The sequence below is a fragment of the Jaculus jaculus genome, chromosome 6, assembly GCF_020740685.1.
Source record: "Jaculus jaculus isolate mJacJac1 chromosome 6, mJacJac1.mat.Y.cur, whole genome shotgun sequence".
Lineage (NCBI taxonomy): Eukaryota > Metazoa > Chordata > Mammalia > Rodentia > Dipodidae > Jaculus > Jaculus jaculus.
The window spans coordinates 12,430,272-12,445,391 of record NC_059107.1 but is presented as its reverse complement, the minus strand read 5'-3'; the positions used below and the strand labels follow the sequence as shown (position 1 = coordinate 12,445,391).

The 15,120-nt window shown below is 39.4% G+C and overlaps 1 non-coding gene across 1 annotated transcript; it reads right to left on the bottom strand.

Moving 5' to 3' along the window:
* Window positions 1-6,564: 6,564 nt before the first annotated feature.
* On the bottom strand, window positions 6,565-6,667 carry LOC123461832. Its single transcript, XR_006637897.1, has one exon. It is a non-coding gene; the product is annotated as a U6 spliceosomal RNA (small nuclear RNA).
* Between the last annotated feature and the right edge of the window lie 8,453 nt (window positions 6,668-15,120).

The following is a 15,120-nucleotide window of genomic DNA, read 5'->3' as shown; positions in this document are numbered from 1 at the left end:
CTCCTAATATCCATTGTTGTATCCCTCTGCATAGCAGAATAGAGGCTACACAAGTATTCACTGCACAGATGAATGGATGGATGGATGTGTAAATGAAGGAATCAATAAGAGACTCTGAGGCAAAGCTGCTTCCAGTATTGCTTTAAAAATGGGGGAGCAGAAAAACTCTTTTCTGCTGTTCTGCCACTATCAAATTCCCACCACATCTCAAAATGTAAGGGACACGAAGTAACACTACATAAATATTCTTGATAAAAACTTAACGCCCTCCCACCCATCTCCTCTTTGAAATTTTCTCCTAAAGTCATGAGACTTAGTGGCATAGGGAAAGTACCTCATGTGGGACCTTAAGTGACATTCTGATCCCCCACTCCGAAACACACATTTTATTACACATGAATAGCATTTTCCTCATATCTATAAAGTTATATCATGTTGTGTGATGTGCAGGACAGCCACAGCACACCCATGATTTCAGATACTATTTTACGGATAAAATAAAAAAAATAAAATAAAGTGTGAAGCCATAGTGAAAATGACGCACAGGAGCAGCACCAGTAGTGCGGCTGGATCCTGAGTGGTTGGTGCTGGGAAATCACTGCACACGGACAAGTGGGGCCACAGTAAGGGAACAACTGAGCTGACAGAAGTTAATTTGCAGCAACAGGCTGACACTGAATGCAACTCACAGTGGCAGCCTTACGCTCTCTCCATGACCTGTGTGTGAGGGCTCCCCTCATGTTTAACATTTCACTTGTACATCACACTTGCTCCACCACGCTTCCATTTGAATAAGAAAATGCCACCCCTCTTGTCCTTTCCCTTAGTAGAAATAATCTCTAAATCTGTTCCTCCTAAAAACAAAACAGGATGCGAATCAAAGTAAACCCACTGGGAACACTCCCTGCACGCACCTCATCTTCGGCAAACCGCATCGTCAGGGAGAAGAACGTGTAGTTCATCATGCAGTTATCTGTAATCCAAGAGACAAGCCTTCATTTTCACAAGGTGCTGCTGCCAATATGTGTCCCGCTGGGTGAGAAGCAGATGCAATAGTTTCTCTATTTACAAGAGCAGAATGGGTCCTGGAGGGAGCAGAGGTAATTGATATTCTGTCCTCAACTTGCCACAAGGAAGATCCTCCTGAGCCACCTTGGGCAAAGTCACAGCCAGAGATAAGATCCTACGGGAAGGGCATCTTGCAGGCTCTCACCTACTTGCTAGGAGCGTGTAACAGTTACATACAGAAGCATCTGCCTAAACAAGTCACAGACCTATGAGCTCAAATCTCATTTTCAGTATTCGCACACGCAGGGGGCCACAAGTGACCAACAAGAAATGGGCTGGAACACTGACTTGGATGAAGGCAGATTGAAATGGTGTCATGTGACAGGAGTTTGGAGAAGGGACAAGTGCTCGGCCTGGGGACTTAAAGCAAAGAAGGGCTGGGGCTGGTCCAATCTGCTGCAAACATATCCTACAGGGTTAGATGAAATAGAACTGGCTTAAACTCACATTGCAACATGTACATCTGTGACCCTGAACAATCACTTCATTCACTTTGGTTTTAATCTATAAGATGGGTGGGGGTGACAGTAATCACCCTATAGATTTCTCGTAAGTACGGTCTATAAAACCTTATAAAACCTTAACATATCAATCACCACTGTGGATGTAAATGTTTGTGCTGTACGAAGGCTGCACTGCATTCAAGAGGTAAAACCACAAAGCAAGCATTCTTTCTTCTTACAGCTGCCTCAAATCTGCTCTACAGTTTAGCAGAAGGGTCACTCGCATCTAATGGCTGGCACTCTGGTCAATCTCACAAAGTTTCATCACCCTCACCATCAGTCTTGATTGAGAGGTAAGCACTGCTAATCTTACAAGTAGACAGTGAACTCATTCTTCTCTCAAAGATAGCCCCACTCCCCAGACACAGCACAGTGTCTCCTCTGAAGAAAGGGCATGATCACCTCTGTTGTGTTTTTTGTTGTTGCTCTTGGTTTATCTCTGCTCGCCCTATTCCTCACATGATCTATGTGACCTGTTCAAGTCGGAGAGGCAAGGGCCAGAGATATAAGAGGGATGGATGTTTGCACAGGGATTGTACTAACCTTTAGTGGAGTGCTGTTGCCTTTATCTAAGAGATTTTTTAATGAGCATTCTCATGAACATAGTTACGAGTCTTCCTTGGCATGAGCCTACATGACCACTCACTTTGACTGGCTACATGCTTCCCACAGCATTTGCCCCATTAGCTGCGATCTGATCCAGGAGCACCCCTCCTCCTCCACAAACTCTCTGAGTCCTCCAGTAGAAGTGAAGCTACAACAACCGCCTCTCTGTTTCTCTCCAGATGATTCCTGGGCTCAGGAGAGGAAGAAGGGAGCAAGTGGAAATCTTAGCAGTAGTATTTTTAAGGAGCTCACAATCTTTCCATTGTCTTTAAAATAATTCCCCATGTGAGTAGGAGGCTTAACAGCCATTGATGATTTTCGTCACACATGCTGTGACGATACTGCATATGGTATAGCACATCCTTTGGCCTACAGCATCTGTTGCCTTGAAAGAAAAGTTGACTTTCATGTCCTGTGACATTCATGATCATAATTGTTCTTCTAGGTAGAAGACTATGTGAGTTTGACTATCAGGTCCATATTCTCTAAGTGTTTCTTTACACTTATTTTTTAACCAATAACATTTTCTTCTGGGATACGTTTTGTGTGTGTGTGTGTGTGTGTGTGTGTGTGTGTGTGTGTGTGTGTGCATGTGTGTGTATGTGTGTATGATGGGGAAAGGTTGCTGGCCATTGGGATTACAGTTTTATTATGATCACTGTGATTACCATGATAGCAAGATGTCAAATCCTTGGACAAGTAAAAGAGTTTTAATCTCCCAAGCAGGAGTTTAATTAAAAACTGAGATAAATCTAGAGAATCCACCACATACTTTGAAACAATGTGAAGCATCACTCAGTTGTATGTTTTGTTATGGGCACCAACAGCAGCGCACAAAGGCCAAGGTGCCAAGTGAGGGGTAACGAAAGGCAACATCACCTACCAACAGCTGCCCTCTCCGCTGCCTTGTCCTTTGCTGCGTTCCTGACCACATGCTTTCTGAGTCATCACGGTGCTGCTGGCTTGATTGGAAACAAGAAACCAACAGCTAAGTGTAGAGACTTATCATCCATCATGATACATGAGTATGATTTAAAGAAATTAGAGAGTTCTCCTGGAGAGGCAGCCTGTGTAAAGGAAATTATGTGGGCTCTGGATTGAGGCCAGTTCCAGCTCTGCCAACTTCCAAGTGGTCTGGATGGAGTGTCTTACACATATATGCTGACACTGTGACTCTTACATGAGCGTTCTAAGAACAGGTCATTAGAGTTACCATGAAAGCCTTGTGCCCAGCACACAGTAAACGAGAATCGATAGCGGCTCTTATCATTGAAATATGCAGGACTGGGTGGCAATGTCAGTTGGTAAATTACTTGCCTAGGTGTGCACAAAGCCCTGTGTTCAGTCCTGGGCACCTCATCAAACCAAAACTGATGGCACACACTTGTAATCCCAACATTTGGGAAGTGGAGGCAGGAGGATCAGAAGTTAATTGCCATCCATGTCTACATTGGGAGTTTGAGTCCAGTTTGGACTACATGACATCCTGTCTCAAAAAACTAAACTATGGGAGCTATACTGCAAGCTATAAAGCAATATAGATGCTGCTGTTTTTGTTCAGAGAGCAATTTTAGGAACACATGAAAGATGTTATTATTGGTTTTCTTCCATTGTGGTTTAGAGGTCCTTGATATTTCAAAAGAAGATCACGGTAAGACAAATTAAGCATCATTTCATTAAGATGCTTTTGTTTTTGTGTTCTGAAAGGTCACTTAAAATCCAGATGTGACTGGCTGACATGAGAAGCTGTCCAGTATCTGCTCACAACCATCAGGCCTTGCAGTTCTTTTTTCCTTCCTTAACAATCTTAGTTGTGTCTAGGAAGGGGAAGTGGAGTCAGGAAGAGAAACAACTGCATAACGATATGACAGATAGCCTGGGCTCTGCAATCAAGCACAAGAGGAGTCCCATTTCAGTGTAAACAGACTGAGATCCAGCTTTCTGTCTGCAAGAGGAGCTGGTGGAGCATACTGGCCTCACAGGATAACGTGAAATGGTGTGAAACACGCTGGAATTTCTGTTATGTAATAATAAGGGCTCAACCAGCAAGGCAAGCATAATGATGGTGATGGAAAGAATCACGGTGAGAATGGTGGTGAGGACTATAGTGAGACTGATGGAGAAGGTGACAGAGAATAGTGGCAATGACAAGTGTATGGGCCTGTTTTTGCAGGATCTTTTGACACAAGGCAGCCTGATGTACTTTATATGCAAACACATGAGAGATTTCATTCACTGGAAAGTACTCCCAGCAGCAGAGTTAATAGGGTATAAACTGGTCAACCAAAGGAACTAATAACAGTGAAGGAGGGAAGATGATAACCAAGACCTGAAGGTCAACATACACATAAAGGTTGAAACCAGCTGACCTATCCATCAAGTACAAAAGACAAAGAGAAAAAGAAGAAACGCTTCAAAATGTATCACTTTGCTAATCAGTAATAAATGTGATTCTTTACCACACAATGGAGAGCATCTGACCACACTGCTTTTGTAAAATCAAAGAACATAGCCCAGTCTTGTCTTTCTTTGTGCCATCTTGTGCGTGAGCCCCAAACAGGAGAACTGTGTTTTTAAAATGTTTCTGTAATCATGATTCAGGAACTACAGGGTTTAAAAAATGTCTTGAACAATTAGTAAATGTGATTTTTACACATCAGCATAACAACCTATTTAGAGTGTATTACATTTTGAATTGTAAAAGAAGAAATAAAGGATAAGAATGCAATGAATAAGCAACAGACAGGAGAAGAGAGAGAGATCTGGGAGAGAATGAGATTCACAGCCATGTTCTACATTATATATAGTTAAAACATTAATTGAGTTCCTTGGTTATGGCACTGATATTGATTTCAATGTGAATTTGGTGTAGTAGCATTCAGGAAAATTGGGAAGCCTAATCTAATTTTACAAAGTTTTTCAAGCATAAGATAATACTTAAGCCACTAAACAACTACCACAGTAAACTGACCACAAACTTTACCTGAAAGCAATGAAGGATAAAAATAATCCATTAGACTTCTAAACTCATTATACCCATAAGATGGGTAAAAAGCCACCACCAATCAGTCTAGGTGAGAGGAAACATGCAATTATACTTGCAAATTTTCTTTCTGAAAATCTTGCTCAGTTAAAATAAAATTCACAATGGCTTCCATCACCACCAACTTGAATACAGAGCCTAATTGTCTGGGATTGTTTTCTCAGTAACTATGCAAAGCCATGCACTAAATGGCACAAATGTCTGGAGTTCTTTTGCAGTGAGGGACATCCCTGGTGCACCTATACCCATTTACTTTGTCTGCCTATTTCCCTCTGTCTCGCACTTCCAAACAAATAAATAAATCCGAATTTGAGCCACAATATACAAAGCCTAAGGCAGAAGTGTCACCAAGAAGCTACACATTAGCCATAAGACCTCTCCCCCAGCCCATAGACTGCTGCTGTCCTGCTTAGGATCCAAGGGTGATGCACAGACATGGCATCAACTACCACATACAATGGACAATGACTGACTCGGGTGCATGTCCAACCTTGGCGCCTTTAGAAACTTGAAACAAAATCAAGGCCTGAGTTGCTGTGAAGAGTATTCAGCTGTGGTGGACTCTCCCACACACCAACACAGTTCACACCAAGCTCCAGCTCAGCTTTCATCTCTGCCATTTGAGGTGAAGGTGAATGCATTACTTGCACAGCTTGTCAGATGAGTGCCTAGTATACCAGGGAGCCACACCTCACCTGCAAAGCGCCTATCTTACAAGCCAGTAATGACTTTGCATCAGTTTCTGTTACGTGACATTACAGCTAGTGCTGGATCAAATAATAGCAGGTGCATATGTGATGGCTGACTGAGAGCCAAGCTGCACTAGACACGTGGCAACTCACGCTACATCATCCCTACAACCACTTCAAGGAGGGCTGTTGGAAGTAAATGACATCATGTGACATTCAGAATATATCTTTCTTTTGGCCAATATATAAACAATTTGGGAGGGAGTAGGGAGAGCAAAAAAACATTGATTTTTACAATTAAATATTTCCTACCATAATCCAGTGACAAGACAGAAAGCACTTAACAGTGAAAATAAGTCTTATAGAATACATAACTTAAATTTATCCTATTTGCATTTCCAATTAACTTTCTTTTTGAGATGCATTAATTTTTTAAATGTTTTTTATGTTTATTATTATTACTATTATGAACACATATTTTTTATGGATATATCATGTGTTGGTACCCTATTTTCCCTGGTCCCTCACCCATTTCATTGGGGGTGCTCCTCAGTGGAGTTGCAGGTATTCCCCATGAGGTTGTGGCTTATGCATTGTTAGAGGAGCAGTCACTTATTTGTGGGAGGGCATGCTTCTGGGCATGATGTCTCAACCTAAAAATACAGAATGCTTCATAAATTTGCATATTGGCCTTGTACAGGGGCCATGCTAATCTTCTCTGTATCATTTCAATTTTAGTATGTGTGCTGCCAAAGCAAGCATCCAACTAACTTTTATATGCATCTGAAACAGTACTCCATGGTGAAGCCCCTGCTTTCTCAGGAAACTTCCAGTACATTCACAATGTGGAATGTTGATCTACAATTGACCAAGGTTGGTGTACATATGTGAATATGAATTTCCCCATTATGGCTACTAACATTTTATACATGAGAAAATGAAAAGTTAAGTTCATAAGCTGGTAGCATCTGAAACCAGGTTTGAATTTACTTTTGAGCACAACATTTAGCCATTACATACAAAGCTTTTATTTAACAAAGGACAAGTTAACAATACCAAATAAAAGTGATAAAATTACTTCTGCTGTTAAATCATCAAATTTATCTTATATCATTTTTTTTTCCTATGGTCATAAGAAGAAAAATGATACAATGCAAAATCTACTCTTGTGTTTTACCAACAATGGCACAACTATTCCATCCTCACTACATAGTACCATAACTATTAATAAACTGGGCATTAGCTCCTGAGAAATCTGGAGAAGAAAGCATTATAATATAAAAGATACATAACAGAGAATGTTTTTCTCAGAAGGATTATCAGAATATAAGGACACACAGGACCATCCTATAAGGGTACCATCAATGTAATGCCATTCAAGACAGAATCCTAACAATACTTTTAGACTTATCCATCCCTACATGTTAGATAGAAAATCATCACCCATGACAAGGTATTAGAAAGCATTTTGGTTCACAATGAAGGACCAAGTATACATTTCCCCACACAAAATAAATGACTCCAAGACAAATTGTTTTATAGTGCTACATTTGAAAGGTCTGATAGTTCTATTAGTCTCAGAACATAGGTCCCAGAATAGTACAAACAAACAGAAATCAAATAAAACACTGAGTCCTGGGTTATAAGAATATTATTTTCATGGTTTATGTGAATCAGCCCAGGTAGAACACAGTGAGTTACTAATCCCTTTTGCTTTAATAAATGTGTTTACCAGCTAGGAGAAAACAGCTTGATTCAATGTCTCATAGAGCACTCAATTTTGGTAAATTAAAGTTAATAACATTTCTCCATCAGCTATGATAACATCTCACAGTGAATCACAAAGAAAATGCACCAAGTTCTTGGAAGAAGTGGCAAGGTAGGCCTGTTGCACACTGGCAGCCTCTGGACTCAAAGACACTATTGTCAAGTGCAGAGGCGGGCCAGCGGAGGAGGCAGGTGACTGATGTTCATGTCACCCACTTATCTGGATTCTTTCCAGTTTTCCTGGCTGCAAATTCGGGCTGAGTTGAAGCCAGCATGTATATCAGGAAAGGCATCCAGTCTACAAAACTGAGGGAGGATCACAAGTAGAGGATAGGAATGATTACAAATGCATAAATTGTCACCAGGCAACTCTGCAACTACAACTGAATATAAAATTAAGCTTGAAGAAATGAAACAGCGTATTGATAAATTCTCAGTGAGAAAATAAGGCTAGATAAACTACATCTGCCCATTCTCATCTACTGAAAAAGTAAGTAAATAGAACTGGCTATTGGGTAATTTTTTTTTTTTTTTTTTTTTTTTTTTTTTTTTTTTTTGGTTGTTCAAGGTAGGGTCTTACTCCAGCCCAGGCTGACCTGGAATTCACTATGGAGTCTCAGGGCAATCCTCCTACCTCTGCCTCCTGAGTGATGGGATTAAAGGCGGGCCCAGCATGAGTGAATTTTTTGAACAGTATGAAGGGGTTTAAAAATAAAGTGTTTAATGTTCTGCGTTATAACTGGTCTCATTGCACACTGCTCCAGACCAGCGCTGCACAATGTAAGATACTTGTTTGCATAATTGCTGTACAGTTTTCGGTTCCTGGCTTTAAACTAATGTCATCTCACTTCTACTCCTCCACGCTGATTAGACGCAAGGGATGTTCTCCCTTTGAGCTTGTGCACAGTGGCTCTGTAAGTCTTGCTCTTTTAATTAGTCCTCTCTTCTTGTGGAGTGTCAGAAATCACAGGGCAGGCTATTTGTGGCAGCCTGCTTACTGTCTGAAGTCAAACTCCTTCTTAATTAAAGCATCCTATATCTGAATAGCGTTTCTCCATCTACAAAGTAGCCTCGCGTCTATTAGCTAATTTGTGTAGTGGCACTGTACGAGAGAGAAGGCAGGGATCACTATCTTCTGATATCTGCTGATTGGGGGAGCACTGGAGGTCACAGGTGCCTGCCAGATCCAGAGAAAACTCACGACTCCAAATGCCAACTCTCTTCCCTTCTGCGCAACACGTCACTGGCTTCCCAAGTCAAGGGCAACTTTCTCCAGTATTATCCATATATAGTTTGGGAAGGCTATGTGCATGGTGGCAGCCAGCAGCTGGTTGTGTCATTGCAATACAATACTGAATACAGAGAATTGTGGCAAAGTTGTATATGCTTTGGGGATTCTTCCCAACCCCCCCCCCAAAAAAAAACCCTGTTATGTCAATTCAAAAATAACCTTAAATGTGATTTAGGCCATAATCCATATACATTTGGCAAAAGGGTGAAGGGTATGAATATGGTCCTTGTGCTGGCTGTGCTATACATAAATGACAACATATAGCTAAATCATAGAGCCCAGGTACACAGAGGTACACTACAGAAGCCTATCCCCAGATGACTATGAATGTAGGTGACCTAGAAAAACTTGGTTCCTGGTCAAGAGCTCAGTTTGCTGGGAAATAGCAGTCCTCCAGAAAGGCTCCATCCCTCCCTCCCTCATGACTGATAAGCATGAAGAAGGCTCTTATAGGTGCTCAAAGCACTTTAGATACATAACAAAGAGAACGTTGTGTGCAGTGCAGTAGCCTACTCACTGCTTATGTAAAGATTCTGCTCCTAAATGGCTTTCTTACATGAACATAATACCCATTCCCTCTTAGCACTCATTAGCTATCTGACAATGAATTATAGGTTTTCATATTACCACCTACTCTGATGATAAACAAAAATCCAAGAAAGCTGGTACAGCTGAGAAACAGACAGCGTCGAATTCAAACAAGAGCTAGCACATAAAGCATATGTCCACTTGCTTTTGCAGGGGGAGCCCAGGCTACTGAGTAAGGGCAGAAGAGCACCCAAAAAAAGTGTCAGAATGTTAGTAAAGGACAGTCTGGCTAATTTTAAGAAAACTTGCTTTAAATGCTCTCAGCTTCCTTTTCCTTTCCCATGGAGTAGAATCATGACAATAGACATCTCACAGTGTCATGCTATGGGTTCAGTGTAAGGAGCTTCAGCATTCATTTGTGAATACAAGCTAAATCACTGAGCAAACTCGTACTTGGTGCCAAGGATTAAGACCTAGCTTGACCTCAAGACATATTTATTGATGAAACAAACCACAAATAAATATAAAATGATCACCTTGTAAAATGCTTAGGAAGGGAGTACATACGGTGCCATGGGGAATAAGAACTGCCTATAGCATGGAAAATCAAGGGGAAACAAAGTGATGAAGTAGAAAGGCAACAAAAAAGGAGGTATCTGAGATAGGAGTGGATGGGTGTTCAGCAGCTGGGAACAGGAGGCATGCCTCAAATGAGAAATGCTAGCTTGAGCCAGGAAGGGACCAAAGGGGAAGAGGAGAGTGTGATGGGACAGACAGACACATGCAAGAAATCATGAGAAAGGCAGGCACCCTCTAATGAAGTGCACAGTGGCCAGAATGACGTGGCATCAGGAGCCAATGGTGTGGACACTTCTAGACTATGTTTTAGGAGCAATGGAAAACTTTTAAAGTGTTCTAACACAGACTGAAACACCGCACTCTAATAGCGTGCCATGTAAAAGGCAAGGCAATGGGAGAGGACATAGATGGTGGAATAGATGTGACACTGATTCAGAGACACAAATGAACATTGACAATGAAATGGAGGAAGGTGGAATGACAGTGCCTAGTGAATATTATGCCCATAGTAAGTGTTGTCTTATTAGAGATGTTTTCACACACTACTTCATTTAATCCTCACAAAAGTGCAGGGGCTACTGCTTGTCTCCTTTAGCATACAGAAAATACAGCTCTTGTGATTTTCCCAGATTCATGTGTTTTTTGTTTTTTTGTTTTTTTTTTTTCCCCCACAGGGGTGACTTACAAGCACTTTGTACCAACAAAGAGTTCCTTTGGACAATCAAATAAAGTTTGTGATATCTTAAACCATGGAGCCACCTGTGTTAAAAAATGTAACAAATGAAAAATGGTGGAAATTTTGCTCTGGTTCACAAAGTAATGTATGTAGGTTTTTGAAGCATTACCAGAACCAGGTGTTATGTGTCCTTGAAATGGATGCTATCCAAGTGATCATACACTTAGATAAAAGTCGATAAAAGTGTGAGCCTGTGTCAGCACAGTGTGTCAAGCTAATAAAGAACTCCTGATGGTAAATACTTTTTTTATAAAGAAATTTGATTCTACTTTTATTTGTATCTATTTTCATATATTATAAGTATGATTTTATATCATTTGGGACTTACATTTTGGAGATAGGCTCTTGCTACATAGTCTTGGCTGGTTTGGTATTTGCTATATAGCCAGGGCTGGCCTCCAATAAAGTGTCCTTTTTGCCTCAGCCTCCCAAGTGCGGAGATCACTATCATATCTGACTATTGGCTTATACAATGTCAGTTATGATTGTGATATACTTTTATCATCCATTTTATTAAAACTATACTCTGAAATAACATGTCTTGTAATCATGATTAGAAATATATATATATATATATATATATATATATATTTACTTGTGTGTATATTCAATAAAATACTCAATATTTCTATTTATATAAATGGGTACTCAGCAAATATAAAGTAATTAGAGAGCCACTGTAAACCCTCGATAGCTAAGGTGGTTTGTAGCTCTTCCACAGTCTAAAAATGATCATTACCCCTAAATTTCTTATACTGTTTCTAAGACTACTCATCTTTCATTTTGACCTGAGGAGTTACAAAACCAAATGTTTGTAAAGGCCAGTCAGAGACAACAAATACATACCACATTATGGAGAAGAAGGCCTGTTATAAATGACTTGGTAGCAATCATGTTTAACTAAAGTCCACCTACTTTCACAACAGGTGGCTTCACACATGCTACAACCAAGAGCTAAAATCAGTTCAAGAGAGTCTTTTGGTGTTTGGTGTTACACAGACAAAGGTCCTTAACTGTTCACAAATTAAGTGTAATATACTTTCAAAAATTGACTCTGTGACACATAGTTGCACTTTGTAAAAGTTTTCATTCTTCACAAAAACTTTTTTTTAAAATTTAAAGATGTTGCTTTACACAGACTAGGGGAAGGGGCTGTCCTTAGAGAAAACAAGTTCTCATACACTAATTAAAATGGACAAACACAGGTTACATGATTTCTTTCAGATTAGATGCATTCTTTTGTGGCTTGCTCCAGAGAGGTTTCCTCTTACTACTCATAATATATAGGAATGTTATATATGGAATATATACTCATGGCCTGGCCCATGTTTAAGTCAACAACATAAAATGAAATAGTTTCTAATAATATACACTAAAATTCTGTACATTCTTAGAATAATCTTCCCACACCAAAACTATTATTTATCAAAACCATATTTAAAAAATTCTGTTTTCAGAATATCTCTGCCTTACCTTTGAAGGCATTTGATTATACCAAACATACCCACATTCTTATTGTAACAATGGCAGATTGCTTCATAATTTGTCTTTCAGGCTTTTGTGATTCTTCTCTCTCAAGATAAAATATATATATATATGTGTGTGTGTGTGTGTGTGTGTGTGTGTGTGTGTATGTGTACATATATATATATATATATATATATATATATATATATATATATATATATATATATGGTACACAACATTTAACTGTAAGAAATTTAATCTTGTCGTATCAACCAGGATAAATCAGTATTAAGAAAAAGTAATGATTCAACTAACAGTTCAGGCCCAAACTCAGCTCAATCTGACACAGACTTATGAATCACAGAGGCTGATCAAGTTCCATAATTGTGGAATATGTAGATATTTGATAGAGTGTCTACCAAAACATTTCTTGATTTCTAGTGAACAGAACACTGTGAGATAGACTCTGAGAAGTTTTGAAGGGTAAGTGCAAGCAACATTGACACTCCACAACCACAGAACATCAGTGACTCATAAAATCAAGAAAGGGAATGAAGGCATTTCTAGGAGGCTAGCACAAGCCTCTGTGTGTTTACCTCCCCGTCTTGACTGTTTCCTTTAAATATATATATTTTTCAAAAGCCAGAGAAATGTCTATCATGTTTGTTAAATATGTTCATATCACAAGTTGCATCTATCATATGATAATTTTGAGTTTGAAACTCAAGAATAGTTTTCAAAAAGTTGAAAACTACAAGGTAAGACTATAAGACCAACAATAAATGAGTAACAAGAATAAACATGTATTTCTGCTTGTAACTTCAAAGTCAACTCATTGCACAAACAGAAATAATTTTAAATTCTTCAAAACACACTCAGAATTGTGTCTTAATTCCACATCCACCTTAGAATGTGTGGGAAGGGAGGGTAAGCAGGATAAGGTAGATGAAGGAATATGTGTTTGCTGATTGACAAGTCTTCAAACTCTGAGGCTTTCAGGATTTGTGATCTCAAAACTTACTGTTACCAGGTCTTAGTTTCCTTATCTATAAATATAAGCAATGGCTACCTATTAGGGAGTAATAAAAACCATATAATATTAAGTACAAAGACTATGATTAACAATGACATTACCATCAATCAGGTCAATGAGTTGTTAACCACTATATACAAAGCTAAATGATGTGCATAGATGGTTATATTATCAATTACTTTCAGAGTTTCTGCACATAGTAGGTTTATAATAAACCAGGGCTTTCATTAAATTTAGTGGCTTCTAAAAATTACCTGTGAGAATCACTTACAAATACCCAATCAAACAATTAAATTAAACCCAAGTAAAACATCTCAGTGGGGTTGGAGAGATGATACAGTGGTTAAAGGTGCTTATTTTCAAAGCCTTACAGCCTGAGTTTGATTCCCCAGTACCCACATAAAGCCAGATTTACAAAATGGCACATGTGTCTGCAATTTTTTTTAGTGGCAAGAGCCCCTGGCTTACCCATTCTCTGTCTCTATCTGCCTCTTTAGCTCACGCTCACGTGCTCTCTCTCTCTCTTCAATTAAGTAATTAATTAATATTTTTATAAAACACATCTCAGTGTTGTCTTACTCCAGGCTGATTCCAGGGAGGAACAGTTTGATCAAACGCCATGCTATAACACAGATTTTTCAAAGTAGGGCTTTTCTTTAGAAAAGAAACTATCGCATGTTGGGTATTTTATTGTTGTTGCTCAGATTGTTTTTGCCCCTGTTGTGTATTTACAAAGTCTCAAGAAGAATGGCAAGTCTTTCTCAACAGACCTTCATCATCTTGGGTCACTTAGAAGAATAACTCTCAGCATCTTTATGGTAACCCCCAAATGCACTTATTATATGTGACACAGATCAGCTTTTACTTCACATCAATTCCACACAGTCACAAAATGTATTGAAAGCCTGTGTATCTGTCCTTAAGTGACACTGAAACAGTAAATCAAAATGTTTACTTGTGGAATAATAGATGTGGCTATTGAACACCATGAGCTACTCTAAACAGATGTTGTTTAGCAAACAGAGAACATCTAGAAGGAGGTAACTGGGATCACAGGGACTCAGAAAGCTGTGCCTTAGCAGAATCATTTACTGCAAAGAAGTATAGAAAAATGAAGGGGAAGTGGAAGGTAAAATATGGCTTTTGCAAATGTTTCAAAGTAAAGAGCTCTCTGCAGAGTCACAAAGCCATAACAGACATGAGCAGAATGAAATAACCTTGGAAAAGTACCCTAAGAACAAGGTGACGGTCAGCAACAGAGTCCACCACATTAAGTTATAAAGAGCCCTGCCACTGGGCTGGAGAGATGGCTTAGCGGTTAAGCGCTTGCCTGTGAAGCCTAAGGACCCAGGTTCGAGGCTCGGTTCCCCAGGTCCCACGTTAGCCAGATGCACAAGGGGGCACATGAGTCTGGAGTTCGTTTGCAGAGGCTGGAAGCCCTGGCGCGCCCATTCTCTCTCTCCCTCTATCTGTCTTTCTCTCTGTGTCTATCGCTCTCAAATAAATAAATAAATAAAATTATTTTTAAAAAAAGAGCCCTGCCACTAAGAGGTGCTTCAATAAACACTATGTTCATTGATTTTAGGACTATCACACAGGACTCCCACCTACATTATTATAATTTTAGAACACGAGCTTCAAGCTAACATCTCACAGACCAATTAGACACAATCAATTATGTCCTATAGTGCATTTCCCTTCTAATTTAAAAGGCAAAACATTTATATGATCTGAAGAGAAGCCAGAGCATCTATTTTAAATTAAGTGTAGATATTTTTTAATGGGCAGTTGTCATTAGAACCCATATTTT